Source organism: Heterocephalus glaber, unplaced genomic scaffold, assembly GCF_053883595.1.
Source record: "Heterocephalus glaber isolate CG9 unplaced genomic scaffold, H.glaber_assembly_v1.0 deba00001463, whole genome shotgun sequence".
Classification (NCBI taxonomy): domain Eukaryota; kingdom Metazoa; phylum Chordata; class Mammalia; order Rodentia; family Bathyergidae; genus Heterocephalus; species Heterocephalus glaber.
Window position 1 is genome coordinate 763,811 of NW_028258310.1, and position 10,005 is coordinate 773,815.

The window sequence follows — 10,005 nt, forward strand, 5'->3', positions numbered from 1 at the left end:
ATGGTCAAAAACTGAAATCTTTCACGCTAAAATCAGGAACAAGACAAGGATGCCCACTATCTCCACTCCTGTTCAATATAGTTCCTGAAACATTAGTCACAACAGTTAGAAAAGAGAAAGAAATAAAAGGAATAAAGATAGGAAAGGAAGAAGTTAAACTATCATTATTTGCAGATGATACAGCACTTTACATACAAGACCCAAAAAGCTCCACCAAAAGACTTCTAGACTTAATTGACAGATTCAGTAGAGTAGCTGGATACAATGTCAACTCAAAAAACAATAGCCTTCTTATACACAAATAACAGACACACTGAGAGAGAAATTAGGGAAATAATCCCTTTTACAATAGCAACCAAAAATATGAAATATCTAGGAATCAATCTGACAAAAGAAGCAAAAGACCTCTACACTGAAAACTACAGCACTCTGAAAAAAGAGATCAAAGAGGATACAAGAAAATGGAAAGACATCCCTTGCTACTGGGTAGGAAGAACCAATACAGTGAAAATGGCCATACTTCCAAAACTACTATATAGACTCAATGCAATGCCAATTGAAATTCCAACAATATACTTCACAGAACTAGAGAAAAAAATCCAAAAATTCATTTGGAACTATAAGAGACCTAGAATAGCTAAAGCAATTCTAAGCAACAGAGACATGGCTGGGAGTATCACAATCCCCAACTTGAAACTATACTACAAAGCTACCATGATAAAATCAGCATGGTACTTGCAAAGAAACAGACCCGAGGATCAGTGGAATAGATTAGAAGATGCAGAAACAACTCTAGACGTACTCAGCCACCTCATATTTGACAAAGGTGCCAACCACCACCATTGAAGGAAAGATAGCCTATTTAATAAATGGTGTTGGAAAAACTGGATTTCAACCTGCTGAAGATTAAAACTAGACCCATACCTATCACCATGCACTAAACTAAGATCAAAGTGGATTAAAGATCTAAATATTAAAGCAGAAACACTAAACTTGCTGGAACATAAGTTAGGTGGAGCTCTTGAAGACATTGGCCTAGGAAAAGACTTCATGAACAAAACCTCAGTAGAACAGAAACTAGCAGAAAGAATCAACAACTGGGATCTCATCTTATTAAAAAGTTTCTGCACTGCAAAAGAAAACACCAACAGAGTTAACAGACAACCTACAATATGGGAAAAAAATTTTAGCAGCTGTACCTCAGACAAAGGACTACTATCTAGAATATATAAAGAATTGAAAAAAACTCAGACCCCCCCAAATTCAAAGATCCAATTTCAAAAATGAGCATCTGAAATGAACAGACACTTCTCAAACAAAGAAGTAAAAGCAGCAAATAAATATATGAAAAAATGTTCAACATCACTGGTCATTCGAGAGATGCAGATGAAAACAACACTGAGATTCAACCTCACCCTAGAAAGAATAGCTGCTATCAAGAAATCAACCAATAAAAAGCACCCAACATGGCATCGTGCAATAGGCATCTTGGAAGCTTATTCGACCACCACGTCCAGAAGGAGGTTTGTGACACAAGGGCAAAATATCGAGAGGGCCGACGGCCTTGCACGGTCAAGGTATATATGATCAACTTGTAATCTCGGTACTTATTAATACAAGGAGTTCCTGCAGTGGGAGCAATGAAGGAATTAGTGGAGAGATTTGCTCTATATGGTACAATTGAAGAATATAATGCTCTAGATGGATATCCAGGAGAAGACTTTACCAAAGTTTATCTTATTAAATTTATGAATTTACAAAGTTCAAGGATAGCCAAGAAAAAAATGGATGAACAGAGTTTCTTTGGTGGATTGCTTCATGTGTGCTGTGCTCCAGAATTTGAGACAGTTGAAGAAACTAGAAAAAAAATTAGAAGAGAGAAAGGCTTATATAGCAAGAACTACTAAAAATAAAGACTATTACATGACAAAGAAGTAACCAGTTCCAGAAAATAAAGACACAGAAGATTTTAGACAAGGTTTCCACTCAAATAAGTCTGGATTTCATGCAGCGACTTTGAACACATCTACTGGGAACTCAAATACTTGTTCGCCTTATTCTTCTGAATTGCTTATATGTTATTTTGCCTCAAAATGTGCATGTTCACCTGGGAAGCATGTGGACAGAGCATCCAGTTCCTATGAAGATGGTAGAAACCACAACAAAACAGTGCAGCATCGTATCCACAATGACTCTTCCCCAAAACTAGAGATGAACACTTTAAAAAATTCAGTACCCTGTTCTGGGACACAAAAAGCTATTACTCCTTCAGGGGCAATTGACAGATTTATGCCTAGGACAACACAGCTGCAGGAATGAAAAAGAAGAAGAGAAGATGATCGTAAACTTAGAACTTTTCTTGAAACAAGCATAAGCAGTAATGAGGTAATGATGGGGCCTAAGTTACCAGACATACCCAAAGTGGATCTGCAAGATGATTCCTTGAATACAACAGCAAACTTAATTCAGAGTAAACTTAAAAGAGGTAATTTCATCTGTGCCAAAGCCTCCAGAGGACAAGTGGGAAGCTGTACATATGAGTCACCCATTAAAACAAAGAAGAAGAATATAGATTGCCAGAAGCAAGTTAGTATTTTCTAAAGGGAACGTTAATTCTTTATTGTTAGCCTGTCATTTTATTTAAGAGATTTTACTGCTAGTTTTTTTGTTTTGTTTTGGTTTGGTTTTTGGTTTTTTTGGTACCAGATCGAACTTAGGACCTTGAAGTTGCAAGGCAGGTGGCGGCACCACTGAGCTAAATCCCTGGCCCTACTGCTAGTATTTTTTTTTTCCTCCATTAAGTTTACTAGTTCCACCACCTGCCCGGTAAGCACAAGGACCCAAGTTGGATCCCCGGTGCAAAAAAAAAGTTTACCTACTAGTATTTTTAAATGCACATGATTTTATAATTTCATTCAAAGTTTGTCTAATTTCATGTTTTTATGATCTATACTTAATTTTACAGAAACTGTTCATGTTACATAACATTACCTTCTACATTATAACTATATGTAAATTGAAGCAAATGTAGAAACTTTACAATATAAACAAAGACAGGCAACCAGTATCTGTTTCTTATTTTAATACAAATATTGAGCAATTCACATTTAAAAACTGCAAGTCCTGATGTTTCTGAAAGCCAGGGTTTCAAAACGAAGACAGTTCTATAAAATAAAAAAGTTAATAAACTATTACAACAAAGTTGATATTACAGCTTACATGATTTAAAAAAAAAACTTTTAGGAAGAATTTACTTACTGTATAGGAATAAAAAAATCAGTTTTGGAAAATTCTAGACTTTGACCACTACACTTCAAGCATATCTGCACTTTCTTCTGTTGGTGAACACATAATATGAAATCCAACTCAAAAAAAACAAAAAAGAAATCAACCAATAACAAATGTTGGCAGGGGTGTGGGAAGAAAGGAGCCATTCTTCATTGCGGTTGGGAGTGTAGACTGGTCCAACCACTGTGAAAATCAGAATGGAGATACCTCAAAGAACTAGGACCAGAGGTCACATTTGATCCAGCTATTCCCCTGCTGGGTATCTTCCCAAAAGAATTAAAAGAATCATACCACAGCGATATATGTGCACCCATAGTGGCACAGTTTGTAATAGCTAAAGCTTGGAAGCAGCCCAAGTGACCATCAACTGGAAACTGGATAAAGAAGATGTGGTTTTTTTATAAAATGGAGTGCTATTCAGCCATAAGGAATGAAAAACTAGAGTCATTTATAGCTAAATGGATGCATATTGAGGCCATACTCTTAAGTGAAATAAATAGGACACACGTGTAAATACCAAATAGTTTCTCTAGTGTGAGAAACTGATAGTGTAAAGAAGGGTTAAAATGATTAAAATGAATAACTGATAATTTGATATAGGAAAAAAGGTCCAAAGATGAAGGGTGAAGGAAGGGGAAGGGGAAAGGAAAGAAGGGAAAGGAAAAACTATGAGAAAAGAAAAGAAAAAAAGGAAACGATGTCTATGTAAATAGGGAAGGGTGGAGGGGGTGAAGGGTGCACAGGTAATGGGGAAAAATAAAAACCAAAATACATCATGTACAGGTACAAACACCCAATGATAAATGTAAATGAATTGTATACCTAAAATGTACCAATAAAATAATTTAAGAAAAAAAAAAAAAGATCACATACCCTGACCAACTGGGATTCATCCCAGGGATGCAGGGATGGTTCAACATATGCAAATCTATAAATGTAATGCACTATATCAATAGAGTCAGGCACAAAAACATATGATCATCTCAATAGATGCAGAAAAAGCATTTGACAAAATCCAACATGCATTTATGATAAAAACCCTACAAAAAATTGGAATAGACAGTCTCTACCTCAATCTGATGAAAGCCATCTATGAAAAACCAACAGCCAATATCATACTAAATGGTCAAAAACTGAAATCCTTCGCACTAAAATCAGGAACAAGACAAGGATGTCCACTATCACCACTCTGTTCCACATACCTTGGAAACATTAGCCACAGCAATTAGAAAAGAGAAAGAAATAAAAGGAATAAAGATAGGAAAGGAAGAAGTTAAACTGTTATTATTTGCAGATGACATGATACTCTATATAGAAGACCCCAACAACTCCACCAAAAGTCTTCTAGACTTAATAACCAAATTCAGTCAAGTAGCTGGTTACAAGGTCAACACACAAAAATCAATAGCTTTCCTCTACATGAACAACAGACTGACTGAGACAGAAATAGGGCAAACAATTCCTTTCACAATAGCATCCAAAAAACTGAAATACCTAGGAATCGACCTAACGAAAGAAATCAAAGACCTCTTCTCTGAAAACTATGGCACTCTGAAAAGAGAGATTGAAGATGATATCAGAAAATGGAAAGACATCCCTTGCTCTTGGGTAGGAAGGATCAACATAGTGAAAATGCCCATACTTCCAAAACTGCTATATAGATTCAATGCAATCCCAATTGAAATCCCAAAAGTATACTTCATGGACCTTGAGAAAAAAATCCAAAAATTCATTTGGAGCAAGGAGAGACCCAGAATAGCAAAAGCAATTCTGGGCAACAGAGACATGGCAGGGGATATTACAACCCCCAACTTGAAACTATACTACAAAGCTACTGTGATAAAAACAGCATGGTACTGCCAAAAAAACAGACCTGAGGATCAGTGGAACAGATCAGAAGTTGCAGAAACAACTCCAGACACACTCAGCCACCTCATCTTGGACAAAGGAGCCAAACACCCTCATTGGAGGAAAGATAGCCTCTTCAATAAATGTCACTGGAAAAATTGGGTTTCAACTTGCCAAAGACTAAAGCTAGACCTACATCTCTCACCATGCATTAAACTAAAATCTAAATGGATTAAAGATCTAAATATTAAAATAGAAACGCTGAACCAGCTGGAACAAAGATTAGGTAGAACTCTTGAAGACATTGGTGTAGGAAAAGATTTTATGAACAAAACTTCAGTTGCCTGTGAACTAGCATAAACAATCAACAAGTGGGATCTCTTCTTACTAAAAAGCTTCTGCACAACAAGAGAAACCACCAACAGCGTGAAGAGACAACCCAGCTGTCCCTCGGACAAAGGTCTACTATCTAGAATCTATAAAGAACTTTAAAAAAATCAGACCTCCCCAATTTAAAGACCCAATCCAAAAATGGAGATTTGAAATGAACAGACATTTCTCAGACAAAGAAGTAGAAGCAGTAAATAGACATATGAAAAAATGTTCAACATCAGTGGTCATTTTAGAAATGCAAATAAAAACAATGCTGAGATTTCACCTCACCCAAGAAAGAATGGCTGCTGTCAAAAAATCAACCAATAACAAATGTTGGAGGGGCTGTGGGGAAAGAGGAACCCTGCTCCACTGCTGGTGGGAGTGTAGACTGGTACAGCCACTGTGGAAATCAGTATGGAGATACCTCAAAGAACTAGGACTGGAAGTCCCATTTGACTCAGCTATTCCCCTGCTGGTTATCTTCCCCAAAGAATTAAAAGAATCATACTACAGTGATATATGTGTGCCCATGTTCATAGCAACACAGTTTGTAATAGCTAAAATTTGGATACAGCCCAATTTCCCATCAATTGGAGACTGGATCAAGAAAATGTGGGGTTTTTTTTTTAATAAAATGGAGTACTACTCAGCCATAAAAAATGAGAAATTAGAGACATTTATTGCTAAATGGAACCACATTGAGGTGATACTCTTAAGTGAAATAAATAGGACACACATGTGTAAATACTGAATAGTTTCTCTAGTGTGAGAAACTGAAAGTGTAAATAAGGACTAAAAGGTATAATAGATAATGTGAAATAGGAAGAAAAGGTGCAAAAGGGAAGGGGAAGTGGGAGGGCTAGGGAAAAGGAAAGAAGGGAATGAAATTAATATGAGAAAATGAAAAAATGGAAACAAAGTCTTTGTAAATAGGGAGGGATGGAGGGGTTGAAGGGAGGGCAGGGGAAGGGGGAAAAAATAAGAACCAAGAGAGATTATGTAAAGTTGCAAATTTCCAATGATGAATGTCATTATATTGTATACCTAAAATGTACCAATAATATAAAATTTTTTTTAAAAGAATACATTGAAACCCTATAATAAACTGCTTGCCTCTGGTTAAGGTAAACGCATCTTCAGTGTTACTGGCGTTTTAGGTTGTTGTGGATTCCTTTTAGAGATTCTCTCTAGGTTCTTAATGTCCTGAACAAAGAATTGGATAAAATTAGCCCAAAGGTAATGAGATTTTACATTTATTAAAGATAAGAAAAGAAATACACTCTGCAAGGGCCAGGGATTTAGCTCAGTGGTTCTACTGCCTGCCTTGCAAGCACAAGGACCCGAGTTCAAACCCCAGTACCAAAAAATAAAAAAGAAATACACTCTGCAGAATGAGTGCAGCCTATTAAAGTAGGAAAAGCATGCTCTCATGGTGGGAGCCAACCCCTGCTGAGCTCAGTGGCTGCTTGTCCTGCATCTCTCCCACTTCTCAGGCTGTCATCAGGTCAGGTCTAGGCTGTCCTATCAAAAACCTATTTGAAGGGCCAGGGATTTAGCTCAGTGGTTCCATCACCTGCCTCGCAAGTGCAAGGACCTGAGTTCGATCCCCGGTACCAAAAAAAAAAAAAAAAAAAAAAAATATTTGAAGGCCAGGGATTTAGCTCAGTGGTTCTGCTGCCTGCCTCGCAAATGCAAGGTCTGGAGTTTGATCCCTGGAACCAAAAAAAAAAAAACCTATTTGATTTCTCATGAGAAGAATTGAAGATAATGCTTTCTGATTGGTTCCAGGGTTAGGACTTAGAATTGTTTTTCTGCACGTGTCCAGAAACTCCCTGACTTCCAGGTCATGCCTACCTGCCCAGCCTGTTAGCCATGCCCTATTCTCCTATCTCAACAGCCCAGCATCTCCTACTCTCTCTCTCGTTTAGCCAGTTCTCATAATGCCAATCTCCCTTCTTGCTTTCTGAGTTCTTATAGCCCCTTGGCCTTCACTCACTTTGTGTAAAAGAGGGGTATTATAATATCTACCTAATGCAACAGGCAGGAGGATGACCTCAAAGGTTCCTGTTATGAACATGAGCACACAGTCAACTCAGCAAACCCGAAACAGAGGTGGGCAAACAGAGACCATCTAATCCACTTCTTTCTTACTGATGAGGCTCTAGAATCCACAGACAAAAAGAAATTGTCTAGTTTCACATAGAACCCCAGATTTAGATTCAAGCCCAGGCCTCTGGACTCAGGGCTGTTTCTGCTGCTGACTGCAAAACAAACAGTGAGGAAGAAAGAGATCATCAAGGCACATGCCCCAGTTTTGTCTTTCAGGGAAACTAGTATGAGAATAAATTGAGAGAAAGGGGGAGGGAGGAAAGACAAAATAAGCTCCTTTGTGGCCAGGCACGGTGGTACATGTCTGTAATCCCATTACTCTGAGTCGCTGAGGCAAGAGGATTGCAAGTTTGAGCACAGCTTAGGCAACTTAACAAGACCCTGACTCAAAATTTAAAAAATGAAAAGGGGGAGGGGCTGGGGATACAGCCCAATGCAAAGACCCTAGGTTCAATCTCCAGTATGGGGGATGAAGCACTCCTTTTCCCATGTGTTCAATCGACTATTATAGTTGTCCTCTCATCCTAATCTTCTAATTAAGGTTTTATTATTTAGTAAAATATGTTCTGATACATCATATATTTGAAGATTATCCAGTCATCAAAAAAAAGTAAAGTAGACCAAGAAGCACCAGCATGGAAAGATGTGCCAATATACTTAGGAATAAAAGAAAGCTGCTGCAGAGTATCTACAATATGGTCCCATTTTTGTTTGTATGTGTATATCAACACAGTAAGAAGTCTGGAAGGACATCTTTCAGAATGATAGCAGTGGTTATCCTTCCACCTTATAGAGACCTTTCCTTTTATACTTTATTTCTCTATTATTCATATTCTCAGACTTCAATCATGAAGGAAAAAGTCTTTAAGTTATCAGTCTTCAAGTAAAAAAAATTTATTGAAATAATTAATGATTAGATACATAAAAGTACCATTATTCGGATATACATGAAGCCATAGAGGAAGTAGAAAGCAACAACACAGTAAAACTCTATGAAGATTAAAAGTTTGACAGAAATAATGGCAATTCTCAGCTCTTTCTTTTCTTAAAGATGATTGTTAAATAATAGTGTTTCCTTTACATGATTAAAATAAAAATAAAGACAAGAAATAAAACAAACAGATGAAAACACCTTTAGCAGAACATCTTTTCTCCATGCCCTTGATTTAAAAAAAAAAAAAAAAAAAGTAAAGCAAGCTATGTTAGAAGCAGATATAAAAACTCTCCTGGACCCCATAGCTAAAAGGAAGTAATTTTAAATTATGTCCCACAGCACACACCTGATGTCACTGTAATATTTTTGTCCACTGTTCCTCAAGTATCTTAGTACTAAGCATCTTAACTAGTCTGGCAAGCCTGTGAAATGCACCAAAGAGTACATGTAAATGCATGCGTACAAGTTTTCAGGACAGAGAAACTGTAACCTCAATACATTTGAAAAAGAGCTTGTATGTGTGTGTGGAGGGGTGTGTGTGTGTGTGCGTGTGTGTGTGTGTGTGTGTGTGTGTGTGTGTTACTGGAGACTGAATCTAAGACATTCACCCTGAATTACATCCCCCACTTTTTTTTTAGACAAGGTCATGCTATGTACTTCAGACTGTCCTTGAACTCACTGTGTAGCCCAGGCTGACCTCAAATTGCCAGTGATCCTCCTGCCTCAGCCTCCTGAGTGCTGGGACTGCAATCATGCACCCCCACCCCCACCTTGTTTGATTTTTTTTTTTTCTATACCGAATCTCACTAAGTCTGTAAGTTGCCCTGACTAGGCTCCAACTTGCAATCTTTCTGCCTCATCTTTGCAGAGTTCTGGGATTGTAGTTGTGGACCATCACGCCCAGATGCACAGGATCTTGATACAAACCACCACCCACAGAGAGGCCTGCCCAGACACCAGGAGCAAGGGTGCTCAGGCCCCAGCCTGAGGCCTGCTGGGACAGCAGCACAGCATGGGGATCCAGCAGGCCATCATTCTGAGCCCAGGAAGATGGTGCAATGGTGAGCATTAGAAACAGCAAATAAACATGAAAAAATGTTCAGCAACACTGGTCATTCAAGAGATACAAATGAAAACAATGCTGAAATTCCTTCTCACCCCAGAAAAAATGGCTGCTATCAAGAAATCAACCAATAACAAATGCTGGTGGGGTCATGGGGAAAAAAAGAATTCTTCTCCACTATTGGTGGGAGGGTAGACTGGTGCAACAACTATAGAAATCAATGTGGAAATCCCTCAAAAATCTAGGATTAGACATCTCATTTGACCTAGCTATCTCCCAGCTAGCTATCTTCCCAAAAGAATTAAAAGCATTATACCACAGTGATATATGTGCACCCATATTCATAGCAGCACAGTTTGCAATAGGTAAACCTTGGAAACAACCCAAA

The 10,005-nt window shown here is 37.9% G+C and overlaps 1 pseudogene; it reads left to right on the forward strand.

Moving 5' to 3' along the window:
• Positions 1-1,466: 1,466 nt before the first annotated feature.
• On the forward strand, positions 1,467-2,572 carry LOC101722690 (RNA-binding protein 48 pseudogene; annotated as a pseudogene).
• The last annotated feature ends 7,433 nt before the right edge of the window (positions 2,573-10,005 follow it).